This window comes from Arachis hypogaea, chromosome 19, assembly GCF_003086295.3.
Source record: "Arachis hypogaea cultivar Tifrunner chromosome 19, arahy.Tifrunner.gnm2.J5K5, whole genome shotgun sequence".
In the NCBI taxonomy this organism is placed as follows: Eukaryota; Viridiplantae; Streptophyta; class Magnoliopsida; order Fabales; family Fabaceae; genus Arachis; species Arachis hypogaea.
This window is the reverse complement of record NC_092054.1, coordinates 96,524,488-96,542,558: the sequence shown is the minus strand read 5'-3', so window position 1 is coordinate 96,542,558 and position 18,071 is coordinate 96,524,488.

Below are 18,071 nucleotides of genomic sequence, written 5' to 3'. Positions count from 1 at the left end.
ACAAGTAACTTACAAATATACATGCATACAAATCATTATAACTCCTATCTCTCTTACAAATATAATAATAAAGGCGAGGGAAAATTATAACTGTATATACAATAATATAGAATACAATCTGATGCTCGAAAGAAACTCCTTAAACTCTTCGTCCGTCCTGAAAAGGAAAATCTATAGGGAGTGAGAACATCGTTTTCGCTGGTTCTCAGTAGAGGATTTTTAAGAATTGTCATAAGAGGATACGTATAGAGAAAACTGATTTCAATTGCAGTGATTATCGTTTGTTTTATGAATCTATTCAAACATCAACATATAAATAAATCCGAAAATCTAACTGCATATCTTGAATTTATAAAAATTCCATTCTTGATAAAACACATAACATTCAATATATACCAAAGGATCAATCAATCCAAACTCACCAATCATGGCCTCCGGCCCAAACATAACTAATCACGGCCTCCGGCCCAAACATAACTAATTACGGCCTCCGGTCTAACATAAACACAATCTTGGCCTTTGGCCTAAAACATAAACTGTCACGGCCTCTGACCCAAAGCATAATCAAACCAACACTCCGACCACCATAGTCTGAACCAACAGTCACATTCACAAGTAATAAAATTCAAACACAATCAAGAGCAATTACAGCAAGTATGGCAATTAGCAGTTAAACAGAAATATTCACATAGGCAAACCAAATACAATATGCACACCCAACAATATCACATAGATGCATATGATGCATGCCTGTCCTACTGGTCATGAGCTCACGTGTCGATTATTTTGCTAGAATCCAACACATCCGGTAGCTAACCCGGACATTATCCTCTCTGCTATTTACTTGCTATATGTAACACGCTAATTTTCCTAAGCCTTACCTCATGCCGTAAAGCAAAGGATAACAAAGTGCCACGACAGTTCTACTTATACAATATATATATATATATATATATATATATATATATATAGAGAGAGAGAGAGAGAGAGAGAGAAGGAAATAATAATAATAATAATAATACGAGAAGCCTGATGAAGAACTACAGCTCAAAACAGAATCAGAAAAGCACAAAGCGTTTACACGATAACCCAAAGCATAATGGTACAGGATATTAGAAAAGACATAATACAATAATAATCAAGATAGCTATATGTAAGTATGATAGTCATAATATCTCTAGCCATAACCCGTAGAGTTTAGGCCGACTAGTTACATACAGACGATATAGAATTTTTAAGTTAAAACAACTTATACAACTTATCTCTCAAAGTCAAGCCTCTAAGGCAACAAAGATATAAAAGTGAGAGTATATCTTTGACAAAGTAAACCAAAATGCAAAAGAGAGCAAAAAATCCTCTACTCCGTCACCATCTCGCAACTCATCGAGGTGGGTCACGACCTGCATCTGAAAAAAACAACAAAATGTGATATGGGAACCAGATGTTCTCAGTATGGTAACAGTGCCCAATATATAAGATATAAGGTTCTAGGATGCCAAAGGCAATCCTAGAACTTCACATCGGTACAGATATTCAAGTTTAACGAAATAAATAATTCAAACCATAAATTAGGGTATTCTAACTTAAGGGATTTCTAACTATCACTAAAACATCGTCGTCCCACAGCCTTCACCAACTTATCCGCCATAAGATCCCATCGCCACCGCCTACTGAGCCTCCTCAATCCTAGCAAAAAACACAAGTAACACAAAAAAGTAAAGCACAAGTAAAGTATATATACAGAAAGTAGAACAATTAGCAAGTAGACATGTAATGCATTTAGGCACAACAGAAATAAATCAAGCAAACAAGCATATAGGTGAAGCATATGATGAATGCCTATCCTATTTGGCTCGTGATATCACTTGTCGGTTCAAAATGCCAACCCGACACATTTTTGGGATGTCGCCTTTCTGCCACGACCAGGGTTATAGTACCCTGCTCACTCTTTCTTACGCTCCGCGAGTTATAGTGCTCGGCACACTCTTTTGGGTTATAGCGTCCGAGTTTACTTTGGAGGCAGAGAAGGTTATACGAGCGGGAGACTGCCTCAGTCCTCACATCTCAACGTAGGCGGGAGACTACCTCGACCCCTACGGCAGCACCGCTACCTCGACAAGCAAGAGATTGCACAGCCCTTGCCCGAGGCACATAGTGACTCAACAAATCAATGCATTTCACGTGAGCGGGAGACTGTCACAGCTCTCACATCCAAACGTAGGCAGGAGACTGTCACAGCCCCCTGTGATGGAGAATAATGCATATCACAATCACATACTCAATCTCGGAGATCATTGCTCATAGCACAAGTCTGCTTATACTCATCTTATTAACCATAATCATTCATGTTTCTTAATTCATCGTCACCTCAACACTCTGCCAAGACACTCAAGCTATTTCATCCACAGAACTCCCAAGCCTAATTCATCGTCTTCTAAACTTATAATAGAAACTCATCAATTTAATTTACTAACTCATCTCTAATAGTCTTAGGGCCTAATTACTAGATAAAAATCTTAAATGATAATTAAAAAAATTTATAAAGCTAGAGAATCCTTGAAAAAGTGAAGAAAATAAATTTTCAGCAAAACAGGAGCCGTGCGTAGGCACACCCCTGTCGTGCGTACAAACATTGAAGAAAATGCATTCGCGTACGCGTGCCAATGTGCCGCGTACGCATCCAGGTAAAATTGGACCATGCCACGTACGCATGCATACGCCACGTACGTGGGAGTGCTGGGCAGAGACCACTACCAGCGTCGCATGCATGTGCCGCGTATGCATGCTGAACCAGACTTTGAAAAATTTAAAGCTGCAGAATTTTAGATTTTTTGCACCGAACTTCAAACGCTCATAACTTCCTCTATAAAACTCCATTTTCCTCAAACTTTATATCATTTTAAAACTCTTGAAATCATCTTTAATTTAAAAAAATCATTCAATTTCAATGTCTGAGGCTCAAGTTATGATCCGCCAACGTTCACCAAAAATAGGTTTTTACCAAAAATGACAATTCTCTAATTTTTCCAAAACTTCTAAAACCAAACCAAACAAAACACAATCAACACAACTCAAATATTCATAGTAAACACTTCCCAACCATTTCTCAAGCATGTAGCTATCAAACCATCAAATCCTCCTAATTTCTTTAATGTCTTCTCAATATAACCATCTTAAACATAATCAATAATTCCAACATCAAACAATTTACAAATACACCATTCTATACCATCACAAACTTTGTTTATCAACTTATCATCATAAATTCTCTAATTTCTCATCATCTATCAACAACAACATCATCAATCATCAACACATCAACAATTACCCATTATTAACATCATAATTCATCCAATCATCACAATCATCATAATTATCAATATTCATACTCCACCATATACAACTCCTTCAACCTTCATCAAAATAATCATTAACCATAACATTTACATGCAATTAATCATACAACCGCATCATTTAGTCTTATCTTAAAGGTCACTAGCCTAAGTGTCTCGAAACATTACATATTACATAAAGGAAACCGATACCATACCTTGGCCGATTCCCAATATGCACAAAACACCAAAATCCTCAACCAAGTTTAATGAGCTCAGCCACCAAGTCCACTTCCAAGCAACCAATTCACCAATACACTTAACACAACCAATTTAAGCTAGCAAATACACAAAATTTCACAAATCAAACCTAGGGTTTCATATATACACAAAAACACAAGGGATTCGAATATGCTCACCTTACCCAACTTTAATTGGAACAAAATCCAATAGCAATCAAGTGCTAGATTGGTGTGCCACTTGAGAAGGCACGCCCAAGTTAAAGTGTTCAGAATGCTTTTCCAGTATGCCACGCCCTTCATACGCCCAAAATGTGCTTCAGGAAAAATGGCCCAGCGTGTCACGCCGAGTGCACGTCCAACGCACACCCAATTTGAGTCTTGGAAGGATTTGCAGGTGTGTGGCTTTTGGCACGCCAGCCACACACCATAGTGCACACCCACTTGGTTAAGTTTTGCTCCCTCGGAAGTTGGCCTAGCGTGCCACTTCCCAGGCACGCCATATTACACTCCTGTTAGTGAGAGGAGTTGGTTCTAGGGCATGTCATGCCACAATGCATGCTAGTGTTGCTGAATGCTTGAGACACCTGAAAATGTTGCCTGGCATGCCACGCAAGAAGAGACACGTCCAGGGGCATGCCGATGAGGTCTTGTGAGGGCGTGTGGCTTTTGGCATCTAGGATTGAAGACTATTGGAGGTGCCTTATGGAAAAATTGCCCAGTGTGCCACGCCAGAGACACGTCCAGGGCCACGCCAATATTGGTGAGAGTTTTGCTCCCTCTGGAGATGTTGCCCGGCGTGCCACTTCCGAGGCATGCCATAGTGCACACCAGTGTTGATGAGAATTGACTCGAGGGTGTGCCACGCCACACTTGGTCTTGTATAATGCTTGAGGTTGGGTGGCTTTTGGCACGCCAGCCACACACCATAGTGCACGTGCTTGCTCTAGGTGCTTCAAAGGCTCTGGTGCAGAATTCAAAATCTACAAACTAACTGGCAAGTGCACTATAGTAATACCTCAAGTGAATGAGGGTTGATCCCATGAGGATTGATGGACCAAGCAACTATAGTCGAATGACCCACTTAGTCAAGCAAGCAGAAAATGGTGTTTTGAGGATCAAAAGCATCAAACAGTAATTTAGAGAGTAAGAACGCAAACAATGAAATTATGTGAAAAGTATTGGTGCACGTGTACGCAAACCCCACACTGTTTGTACAGTAGCAGTACCAGCAAGTGCACTGGGTCGTCCAAGTAATACATGAGCGAGTCAGGGTCGATCCAACGAGAATTGTGGTTTGAAGCAAGTAATGGTTGTCTTGCAAGTCTTAGTCAGGCGGAATCAGAATGATTTGGATTATATTATGTAAATCTTGAATGATTATATGTCATAAATACTTGGATGTTAGGTAGAAATAAGGATAGAAATAGAATTAAGAGTTGGAGTTACTTTGTCTTTCTGAATGAACTCTGGTATTACTGTCTTCCTTGCTTGTGAATGATCTTCTTCTATGGCAGGCTGTAAGTGATCAAAGCCATTGCCCGTGATCATTCAATCTGACGAAGGGTGAAGCTCTAGCAAGACATTCTCTTGGCGATCCTACTCAAAACGCCACAGACAAGGACGAATCTTCCTGATCAAAGAATGCTGCTTCTTTGGATTCTAGCTTATACCACGTAGACCCTAATCTCCCTAGAAATCGGCTGAACTGGTGTCTCAAGAAGTCCCAAACGAAGTCGTGGATTAACCGTCTGAGAGATGTATAAACATAGCTGTTGGCTCGTGCTTTCCTTCCAAGTATTCACACGAACCCAAGTAGACGCAGGTGTTTGTCAGGCACGTTCGTCTTAATGTGATGAACATAGCTAATTTGTCAGATCATCCTATTCACCACGATGAATATCGGATATACATCTTAGAGATAGATCAAACACGGATCAAAGAAGAAATAATAATACTTTTATTAATTCATAGGACTTAGCAGGGCTCCTCCCCTTAACCTAGGAGGTTTAGAAACTCATACTGAAGTAAAAAAAATGATAAAAAATGTATGATGTTAAAAAGTGTCTCCAATAAGGTCTTAAATTACATAGATCAAATCCTTTAAATACTAAACAAATGACTAGTAAAAGTAAAACAGTCTGTTTTCCAGTATTATCACCGGATACATTCATGCCACAGACACTTTACCTGGGTGAACCTTTTCAGATTGTGACTCAACTTTGCTAGGGTCCCCAGATAGAGGTGTCCAGAGTTCTTAAGCACACTCTTTTTACTTTGGACCATGACTTTAACCGCTCAGTCTCAAGCTTTTCACTTGACACCTTCACGCCACAAGCTCATGGTTAGGGACAGCTTGTTTTAGCCGCTTAGGCCAGGGTTTTATTCCTTTGGGCCCTCCTAACCACTGATGCTCAAAGCCTTGGGTCCTTTTACCCTTGCTTTTTGGTTTAAAGGGTTACTGGCTTTTTCAACCTGCCCTCCTTTTCCTGCATTTTTGGGTAGTAATGGATTTTTTTTATTTATTTTTTTGTCTTTCTCTTTTTCGCCCTTTTTTTCTTTCTTGCATGCATATAATTTTTTTTCTTTTGCAACATGCTTTTTCTTTTGCTTTTTTTTTTGCTTTTTCTTGCTTCAAGAATCAATTTTCAAATTTTTCAGATTATCAATAATATTTTTCCTTTTTCCTTATTCTTTCCAGAGCCAACATTCTAAAATTTCAACTTCAAATATGCACTGTTTAATCATACATTCAGAAAACAAAAGCAAATGACACCACATCAAACTAATTAAACTAAGCTTATTTTAAACTTGAAATTCATGCATCTCTCAGTTCTTTTCAATAAAATTTTTTTTATTTAAGCAAGGTGAGAGATATACGGAACATTTTACAACTTAAAGACATCAAATGCAAATGACCATGTAACTTAGAACAAGAAAACAGATAAATAAACAGACAAAAAACAGGAAAATAATAAAGGAAAGGAATAAAAAAAGAGAACGAGTCCACCTTTAATGGTGGCGTCTGGTGCTCTTCCTTGAGGATCTAATGTGCTACTTGATCTCTTCTATGTCATCCTTTTACCTTTGTTGCTCTTTCCTTATAGCCCTTTGGTCTTTTCTAATGGTTCTTTGATCTTCTCTGATTTCATTGAGGGTGGTGGCATGTCCTTAATGCTCCATCCTCAATTGCTCCATGTAGTGCTCAATTCTCCAAGAGAAGTTTGCCATTGATCCCAATAGCTTTGGAGAGGAAAATACATCCCTTGAGGCATCTCAGGGATCTCATACTGAGGCGGCTGTACAGGCCCTTGTGCATGCTCTCTAGTTTGCTTCATTCGCTTCTTAGTGATGGGCTTATCCTCCCCAATGGAGATATCTCCATTTATGACAATTCCAGTTGAATTACATAAGTGACAGATGAGATGTGGGAATGCTAATCTTGCATTGGTGTGAGGCTTCTCAGCTACCTTGTACAGTTCTTGAGGAATCACCTCATGAACTTCCACCTCCGTTCCAATCATGATGCAATGAATCATGATGGCTCTGTCAACAGTCACCTCTGACCGGTTGCTAGTAGGGATGATGGATCTTTGGATGAACTCCAACCATCCTCTAGCTATGGGCTTAAGGTCAACCCTTCTTAACTGAATGGGCTTGCCTTGGGAATCCTTTTTTCACTGTGCGCCTTCTACACAGATATCTGAGAGCACTTGATCTAATCTCTGATCATGGTTGACTCTCCTAGTGTAAGGATGAGGATCTCCTTGCAATAGAGGCAAGTTGAACGACAACCTCACACATTCCGGGCTGAAATCTAATATTCTTCCTCGGACCATGGTGATCTAATTCCTTGGATTTAGGTTCACACTAGTGTCATGGTTTTTGGTAACCCATGCATTAGCATAGAACTCTTGCACCATGAGAATCCCAACCTCTTGGATGGGATTGGTTAGGACTTCCCAACCTCTTCTCCGGATTTCTCTTCGAATTTCCAGATACTCATTCTTCTTGAGCATGAGAGGGACCTTAAGGATTGGTGCGCAGAAATTGTGATTACACTTTAATTATGTAAAATTCATCGCTCTTTCTTTCTCTGGTAATGGCGCCAAAAACATGATGCCAATACCATGGTTCACAACTTCACACAACTAACCAGCAAGTGCACTGGGTCGTCCAAGTAATACCTTACGTGAGTAAGGGTCGAATCCCACGGAGATTGTTGGTATGAAGCAAGCTATGGTCACCTTGTAAATCTCAGTCAGGCAGATATAAATTGATAATGGTGTTTTCGAAACATAGAATAAAGGATAGAAACACTTATGTAAATCATTGGTGAGAATTTCAGATAAGAGAATAGAGATGCTTTCGTTCTTCTGAACCTCTGCTTTCCTGCTATCTTCATCCACTTAGTCTTACTCCTTTCCATGGCTGGCTTTATGTGATACATCACCATTGTCAATGGCTACTTTCGGTCTTCTCTCGGGAAAATGATCCAAATACTCTGTCACGGCACGGCTAATCGTCTGGAGGCATCACCCTTGTCAATGGTTTCATCTTATCCTCTCAGTGAAAATGGTCAACGCACCCTGTCACGGCACGGCTATTCATCTGTCGGTTCTCGATCATGCTGGAATAGGATTTACTATCCTTTTGCGTCTGTCACTACGCCCAGCAATCGCGAGTTTGGAGCTCGTCACAGTCATTCAATCATTGAATCCTACTCGGAATACCACAGACAAGGGTTAGACCTTCCGGATTCTCTTGAATGCCGCCATCATTCTAGCTTACACCACGAAGATTCCGATTAAGAGATCTAAAAGATACTCATTCAATCTAATGTAGAATGGAAGTTGTTGTCAGGCACGCGTTCATAGGGAATGATGATGATTGTCACGTTCATCACATTCAGGTTGAAGTGCGAATGAATATCTTAGAAGCGAAATAAGATGAATTGAATAGAAAACAGTAGTACTTTGCATTAATCTTTGAGGAACAGCAGAGCTCCACACCTTAATCTATGGAGTGTAGAAACTCTACCGTTAAAATTACATAAGTGAAGGTCCAGGCATGGCCCAATGGCCAGCCCCTCTGATCTAAGAACCAGGCGTCCAAAGATGACTAATACAATGATAAAAGGTCCTATTTATAATAAACTAGTCACTAGGGTTTACAGGAGTAAGTAATTGATGCATAAATCCACTTCCGGGGCCCACTTGGTGTGTGCTTGGGATGAGCTTGAGTGTTGCTCGTGTAGAGGTCCTTCTTGGAGTTGAACGCCAGTTTTTGTGCCAGTTTGGGCGTTCAACTCTGGTTTTGGATCCTTTTCTGGCGCTAGACGCCAGAATTGGGCAGAGAGCTGGCGTTGAACGCCAGGTTTCGTCATCTATTCTTGGCCAAAGTATGGACTATTATATATTGCTGGAAAGCTCTGGATGTCTACGTTCCAACGCAATTGGAAGCGCGCCATTTAGAGTTCTGTAGCTCCAGAAAATCCACTTTGAGTGCAGGGAGGTCAGAATCCAACAGCATCAGCAGTCCTTCTTCAACCTCTGAATCTGATTTTTGCTCAAGTCCCTCAATTTCAGTCAGAAAATACCTGAAATCACAGAAAAACACACAAACTCATAGTAAAGTCCAGAAATGTGAATTTAACATAAAAACTAATGAAAACATCCCTAAAAGTAACTAGATCCTACTAAAAACATACTAAAAACAATGCCAAAAAGCGTATAAATTATCCGCTCATCACAACACCAAACTTAAATTGTTGCTTGTCCCCAAGCAACTGAAAATCAAATAGGATAAAAAGAAGAGAATATACTATAAATTCCAAACTATCAATGAAACAGAGCTTCAATCATATGAGCGGGACTTATAGCTTTTTGCCTCTTGAATAGTTTTGGCATCTCACTTTATCCATTGAAGTTCAGAATGATTGGCATCTATAGGAACTCAGAGTTCAGATAGTGTTATTGATTCTCCTAGTTCAGTATGATGATTCTTGAACACAGCTATTTTATGAGTCTTGGCCGTGGCCCTAAGCACTTTGTTTTCCAGTATTACCACCGGATACATAAATGCCACAGACACATAATTGGGTGAACCTTTTCAGATTGTGACTCAGCTTTGCTAAAGTCCCCAATTAGAGGTGTCCAGGGTTCTTAAGCACACTCTTTTTTTTTTTTTGCTTTGGACCTTGACTTTAACCACTCAGTCTCAAGTTTTCACTTGACACCTACACGCCACAAGCACATGGTTAGGGACAGCTTGGTTTAGCCGCTTAGACCAGGATTTTATTCCTTTAGGCCCTCCTATCCACTGATGCTCAAAGCTTTGGGATCCTTTTTATTTGCCCTTGCCTTTTGGTTTTAAGGGTTATTGGCTTTTTGCTCTTACCTCTTGGTTTTAAGAGCTTTTGACTTTTTCTGCTTGCTTTTTCTTTTTCTTTCTATTTTTTTCGCTATTTTTTTCTGCAAGCTTTGTTCTTTGCTGCTTTTTCTTGCTTCAAGAATCATTTTTATGATTTTTCTGATTATCAAATAACATGTCTCCTAGTCATCATACTTTCAAGAGCCAACATATTTAACATTCTTAAACAGCAACTTCAAAAGATATATGCACTGTTCAAGCATACATTCAGAAAACAAGAAGCATTGTCACCACATCAATATAATTAAACTAAGTTCAAGGATAAATTCGAAACTTATGTACTTCTTGTTCTTTTGAATTAAATCATTTTTCATTTAAGAGAGGTGATGGATTCATAGGACATTCATAACTTTCAGACATAGTTACTAACTACTAATGATCATGTAATGAAGACACAAACATAGATAAGCACATAACATAGAAAATGAAAAACAGAAGAAATAAGAACAAGGAATGAATCCACCTTAGTAATGGTGGCGTTTCCTTCTTGAGGAACCAATGATGTCCTTGAGCTCTTCTATGTCTCTTCCTTGTCTTTGTTGCTCCTCCCTCATTGCTTTTTGATCTTCTCTTATTTCATGGAGCATGATGGAGTGCTCTTGATGTTCCACCCTTAGTTGTCCCATATTGGAACTCAATTCTCCTAGGGAGGTGTTGATTTTCTCCCAATAATTTTGTGGAGGAAAGTGCAATTGAGGCATCTCCGGGATCTCATGGTAATGAGCTTCTTGCGCCTCTTGAGCTCCATGAATGGGCTCTTTTGCTTGCTCCATCTTCTTCTTAGTGATGGGCTTGTCCTCTTTAATGAGGATATCTCCCTCTATGTCAATCCCAGCCGAATTGCATAGGTGGCAAATGAGGTGAGGAAAGGCTAACCTTGCCATAGTGGAGGACTTGTCAGCCACCTTGTAGAGTTCTTGAGGTATAATCTCATGAACTTCCACCTCTTCTCCAATCATGATGCTATGGATCATGATGGCCCGGTCTATAGTAACTTCAGACCGGTTGCTAGTGGAAATGATTGAGCATTGAATGAACTCCAACCATCCTCTAGCTATAGGCTTGAGGTCCAATCTTCTTAGTTGAACCGGCTTGCCTTTGGAGTCAATCTTTCATTGAGCTCCTTCTACACATATGTCCATGAGGACTTGGTCCAACCTTTGATCAAAGTTGACTCTCCTTGTGTAGGGGCGTGCGTTCTCTTCCATGTTTGGCAAGTTGAACGCCAACCTCACATTTTCCGGACTAAAATCTAAGTATTTCCCCCGAACCATTGTAACATAGTTCTTTGGATCCGGGTTCTTACTTTGATCATGGTTCTTGGTGATCCATGCATTGGCATAGAACTCTTGAACTATTAGGATGCCGACTTATTGGATGGGATTTGTTAGAACTTCCCAACCTTTTCTTTGAATTTCATGTCGGATCTTCGGATACTCATTTCTTTTGAGTTTGAAAGGGACCTCGGGAATCACCTTCTTCTTGGCCACAACATCATAGAAGTGGTCTTGATGGGCTTTGGAGATGAACCTTCCATCTCCCATGACTCGGATGTGGAAGCTTTTGTCTTCCCTTTCCCCTTTCTAGAGGATTCTCCGGTCTTAGGTGCCATCAATGGTAACGGAAAAACAAAAAGCTTATGCTTTTACCACACCAAACTTAGAATGTTGCTCGCCCTCGAGCAAAAGAAGAAAGAATAGATGAAGAAGAAGAAGAAATGGAGGAGAGGGAGAGTGGGAAGTGTTTCGGCCAAGAAGGGTGTAGAGGGGTGTGTTGTGTGAATTTGATGAAGAATGGAGGGCTTTATATAGGGAAGGGAGGGGGGTTAAGGTTCGGCCATATGGGTGGGTTTGGGTGGGAAATTGGTTTTGAATTTTGAAGGTAGGTGGAGTTTATGAGGTAGGTTTATGGGAAAGATTGGATGGATGTGAGTGGTGAAGAGGTGATGGGGAAGAGAGATTGAGGTGATTGGTGAAGGGTTTTTGGGGAAGAGTGTTTATGGGATTGTGGGAAAGAGAGTGGTGAGGGATGAGAAGAAGTCAGTGGAGGTAGGTGGGGATCCTGTGGGGTCCACAGATCCTGAGATGATCCTGTGGGGTCCACAGATCCTGAGGTGTCAAGGATTTACATCCCTGCACCCATTAGGCATGTAAAATGCCTTTGCACACAACTCTGGGCGTTCAGCGCCAGGTTGGTGCCCATTTTGGGCGTTCAACGCCCATTTGTTGCCATTTCTGGCGTTGAACGCCAGAACCATGCTTGTTCTGGGTGTTCAGCGCCAGGATGCTGCCCATTTTGGGCGTTCAGCGCCAGAACCATGCTCTGTTCTGGCGTTAAACACCAGGCAGGTGCTTCCTCCAGGGTGTGATTTTTCTTCTACTGTTTTTTATTCTATTTCCAATTTTTATATTTATTTTGTGACTCCACATGATCATGAACCTAATAAAACATGAAAAACAAAAACAAAATTAGATAAATAAACATTGGGTTGCCTTCCAACAAGCGCTTCTTTAATGTCAATAGCTTGACAGTGGGCTCTCATGGAGCCTCACAGATGTTCAGAGAATTGTTGAGACTCTCCAACACCAAACTTAGAGTTTGGATATAGGAGTTCAACACCAAACTTAGAGTTTGGTTGTGGCCTCCCAACACCAAACTTAGAGTTTGACTGTGGGGGCTTGGGTTGACTCTGCTTTGAGAGAAGCTTTTCATGCTTCCTCTCCATGGTTGCAGAGGGAGGTCCTTGAGTTTTAAACACAAGGGAGTCCTCATTCCATTGAAGGACTAGTTCACCTCTGTCAACATCAATCACAGCTCTTGCTGTGGCCAGGAAAGGTCTTCCTAGGATGATGGATTCATCCTCTTCCTTTCCAGTATCCAGGACTATGAAATCAGCAGGGATGTAAAGGCCTTCAACCTTTACTAACACGTCCTCTACTTGTCCATATGCCTGTTTTCTTGAATTGTCTGCCATCTCTAATGAGATTTTAGCAGCTTGCACCCCATAAATTCCCAATTTCTCTATTACAGAGAGGGACATGAGGTTTATTCCTGAACCAAGGTCACACAGAGCCTTAAAGATCATGGTGCCTATGGTACAAGGTATTATGAACTTTCCAGGATCCTGTCTCTTCTGAGGCAATGTCAGTTGATCCAGATCACTTAGTTCATTGATGAACAAGGGAGGTTCATCTTCCCAAGTTTCAATACCAAATAATTTGGCATTCAGCTTCATGATTGCACCAAGGAACTTGGCAGCTTGCTCTTCAGTAACATCCTTATTCTCTTCAGAAGAGGAATACTCATCAGAGCTCATGAATGGCATAAGGAGGTTCAATGAAATCTCTATGGTCTCTAGATGAGCCTCAGAGTCCTTTGGTTCCTCAGAGGGAAGCTCCTTATTGATCACTGGACATCCCAGGAGGTCTTCCTCCTTGGGATTCACGTCCTCCTCTCCCTCATTGGGTTCGGCCATTTTGGTTATGTCAATGGCCTTGCACTCTCCTTTTGGATTCTCTTCTGTATTGCTTGGGAGAGTACTAGGAGGGATTTCAGTGATCCTTTTACTCAGCTGGCCCACTTGTGCTTCTAAATTTCTAATGGAAGACCTTGTTTCATTCATGAAACTCACAGTGGCCTTAGATAGATCAGAGACTAAGTTTGCTAAGCTAGATGAATTCTGCTCAGAATTCTCTGTCTGTTGCTGAGTGGATGATGGAAAAGGCTTGCTATTGCTAAACCTGTTTCTTCCACCATTATTAAAGCCTTGTTGAGGCTTTTGATCCTTCCATGAGAAATTTGGATGATTTCTCCATGATGAGTTATAGGTGTTTCCATAAGGTTCACCTAAGTAATTCACCTCTGCTATTGCAGGGTTCTCAGGATCATAAGCTTCTTCTTCAGAAGATGCCTCTTGAGTACTGTTGGATGCAGCTTGCATTCCATTCAGACTCTGGGAAATCATATTGACTTGCTGAGTCAATATTTTGTTCTGAGCCAATATGGCATTCAGAGTATCAACTTCAAGAACTCCCTTCTTCATAGGTGTCCCATTACTCACAGGATTCCTCTCAGAAGTGTACATGAACTGGTTATTAGCAACCATGTCAATGAGTTCTTGAGCTTCTGCAGGCGTTTTCTTTAGGTGAATGGATCCACCTGCAGAAGTATCCAATGACATCTTTGATAACTCAGATAAACCATCATAGAATATATCCAGGATGGTCCATTCTGAAAGCATGTCAGAAGGATACTTTTTGGTCAGCTGTTTGTATCTTTCCCAAGCTTCATAGAGGGATTCACCATCTTTTTATTTGAAGGTTTGAACATCCACTCTAAGCTTGCTCAGCTTTTGAGGAGGAAAGAACTTGGCTAAGAAAGCCGTGACCAGCTTATCCCAAGAGTTCAGGCTGTCTTTAGGTTGAGAGTCCAACCATATTCTAGCTCTGTCTCTTACAGCAAAAAGGAAAAGCATGAGCCTGTAGACTTCATGATCTACTCCATTAGTCTTAACAGTATCACATATCTGCAAGAATTCAGTTAAGAACTGAAAAGGATCTTCAGATGGAAGTCCATGAAACTTGCAGTTCTGCTGCATCAGAGAAACTTGAGGTTTCAGCTCAAAGTTGTTTGCTCCAATGGCAGGAATGGAGATGCTTCTTCCATGTAAATTGGAATTTGGTGCAGTAAAGTCACCAAGCATTCTCCTTGCATTGTTGTTGGGTTCGGCTGCCATCTCCTTTACTTGTTCGAAATTTTCAATCAAGTTATCTCTAGATTGTTGTAATTTGGCTTCTCTTAGTTTCCTCTTCAGAGTCCTTTCAGGTTCTGGATCAGCTTCAACAAGAATGTCTTTTTCTCTGTCCCTGCTCATAAGAAAGAGAAGAGAAAAAGAAAAAAAGAGGAATCCTCTATGTCACAGTAAAGAGGTTCCTTATTGTTAGTAGAAGAAAAGAAGAAGAAAATCTGAACTCAGAGAGAGAGAGAGGGTTCGGATTTTTGGTGATGTGAGGAAGAGATGTTAGTAGATGAATAAATAAATAGAAGGAGATGAGGGAGAAGGATTTTCGAAAATAATTTTTGAAAAAGAGTTAGTGATTTTCGAAAATAGTTTTGAAAAAGGTTAGTAGTTTTTCGAAAATTCAAATAAAAAAAATTATTAGTTAATTAAAACGAAATTTTTGAAAAAGGGGGGGAGATATTTTCGAAAATTAGAGAGAGAGAGTTAGTTAGGTGGTTTTGAAAAAGATAAGAAACAAACAAAAAGTTAGTTAGTTAGTTGAAACAAATTTTGAAAAGATAAGAGGTTAGGAAGTTAGAAAAGATATTTTTGAAATCATATTTTGAAAAAGATAAGATAAGAAGATATTTTTGAAAAGATATGATTGAAATTAGTTTTTGAAAAATATTTGATTTTTAAGATCACAATTAATGACTTGATTCACAAGAAATCATAAGATATGATTCTAGAACTTAAAGTTTGAATCTTTCTTAACAAGCAAGTAACAAACTTGAAATTTTTGAATCAAAACATTAATTGTTATTGTTATTTTCGAAAATTTGATATAAAAATAAGAAAAATATTTTTGAAAAATATTTTTGGAATTTTCGAAAATAACTAAGAATTTTGAAAAAGATTTGATTTTTGAAAAAGATAAGATTTTCAAATTGAAAATTTGATTTGACTCATAAGAAACAACTAGATTTTAAAAGTTTTGAAAAAGTCAATTCAAATTTTTGAATTTGATGAGGAGAAAAAGGGAAAGATATTTTTTTGATTTTTGAAATTTTTATGAAAAACATGAAAATGATGCAATGCATGAAAATTTTTAGATCAAAACAATGAATGCATGCAAGAATGCTATGAATGTCAAGATGAACACCAAGAACACTTTGAAGATCATGATGAACATCAAGAACATTTTTTTGAAAATTTTTATATGCAAAGAAAACATGTAAGACACCAAACTTAGAAATCTTTCATGTTTAGACTCTAACAAACGAAAAATGCACATGAAAAACAACTAAAGATGCAAAACAAGAAAACATCAAGATCAAACAAGAAGACTTACCAAGAACAACTTGAAGATCATGAAGAACACTATGAATGCATGAAATTTTTCGAAAAATGCAACATGCACATGCAATTGACACCAAACTTATAACATGACTCAAGACTCAAACAAGAAACACAAAAATATTTTTGATTTTTATGATTTTCTAATTTTTTTGGATTTTTCGAAAATTATTTGAAAGAGAAAAATAAGGATTCCAAAATTTTTAATATGAATTCCAGGAATCTTGCATTCTTAGTCTAAAGCTTCAGTTCAGGAATTAGACATGGCTCACTAGCCAGCCAAGCTTTCAATGAAAGCTCCGGTCCAAAACACTAGACATGGCCAATGGCCAGCCAAGCTTCAGCATGTAAATCAGGAACAGCAGCAGGTGGATTAACAACAACTAGCTTGCTCTTGATAACAAATTGCAAGCCTCAGTCCAAATGAATTTAGACATGGCTTTACAGCCAGCCAGGCTTCACATGCTTCATGAAACACTAGAATTCACTCTTAAAAATTTTGAATAAAAATATATTTTTGAAAACATTTTTTTTTATTTTTTTTCGAAAACAAAGGATAAATTTTTGAAAGATTTTTTTTTGAAAAGAAAACAAAAAGGAAATTACCTAATCTGAGCAACAAGATGAACCGTTAGTTGTCCAAACTCGAACAATCCCCAGCAACGGCGCCAAAAACTTGGTGCGCAGAAATTGTGATTACACTTTAATTATGTAAAATTTATCGCTCTTTCTTTCCCTGGTAATGGAGCCAAAAACATGATGCTAATACCATGGTTCACAACTTCACACAACTAACCAGCAAGTGCACTGGATCGTCCAAGTAATACCTTACGTGAGTAAGGGTCGAATCCCACGGAGATTGTTGGTATGAAGCAAGCTATGGTCACCTTGTAAATCTCAGTCAGGCAGATATAAATTGATAATGGTGTTTTCGAAACATAGAATAAAGGATAGAAACACTTATGTAAATCATTGGTGAGAATTTCAGATAAGAGAATAGAGATGCTTTCGTTCCTCTGAACCTCTGCTTTCCTGCTATCTTCATCCACTCAGTCTTACTCCTTTCCATGGCTGGCTTTATGTGATACATCACCATTGTCAATGGCTACTTTCGGTCTTCTCTCGGGAAAATGATCCAAATACTCTGTCACGGCACGACTAATCGTCTGGAGGCATCACCCTTGTCAATGGTTTCATCTTATCCTCTCAGTGAAAATGGTCAACGCACCCTGTCACGGCACGGCTATTCATCTGTCGGTTCTCGATCATGCTGGAATAGGATTTACTATCCTTTTGCGTCTGTCACTACGCCCAGCAATCGCGAGTTTGGAGCTCGTCACAGTCATTCAATCATTGAATCCTACTCGGAATACCACAGACAAGGTTTAGACCTTCCGGATTCTCTTGAATGCCGCCATCATTCTAGCTTACACCACGAAGATTCCGATTAAGAGATCTAAGAGATACTCATTCAATCTAATGTAGAACAGAAGTGGTTGTCAGGCACGCGTTCATAGGGAATGATGATGATTGTCACGTTCATCACATTCAGGTTGAAGTGCGAATGAATATCTTAGAAGCAAAATAAGATGAATTGAATAGAAAACAGTAGTACTTTGCATTAATCTTTGAGGAACAGCAGAGCTCCACACCTTAATCTATGGAGTGTAGAAACTCTACCGTTAAAATTACATAAGTGAAAGGTCCAGGCATGGCCGAATGGCCAGCCCCTCTGATCTAAGAACCAGGCGTCCAAAGATGACTAATACAATGATAAAAGGTTCTATTTATAATAAACTAGTCACTAGGATTTACATGAGTAAGTAATTGATGCATAAATCCACTTCCGGGGCCCACTTGGTGTGTGTTTGGGCTGAGCCTGAGTGTTGCACGTGTAGAGGTCCTTCTTGGAGTTGAACGCCAGTTTTTGTGCCAGTTTGGGCGTTCAACTCTGGTTTTGGATCCTTTTCTGGCGCTGGACGCCAGAATTGG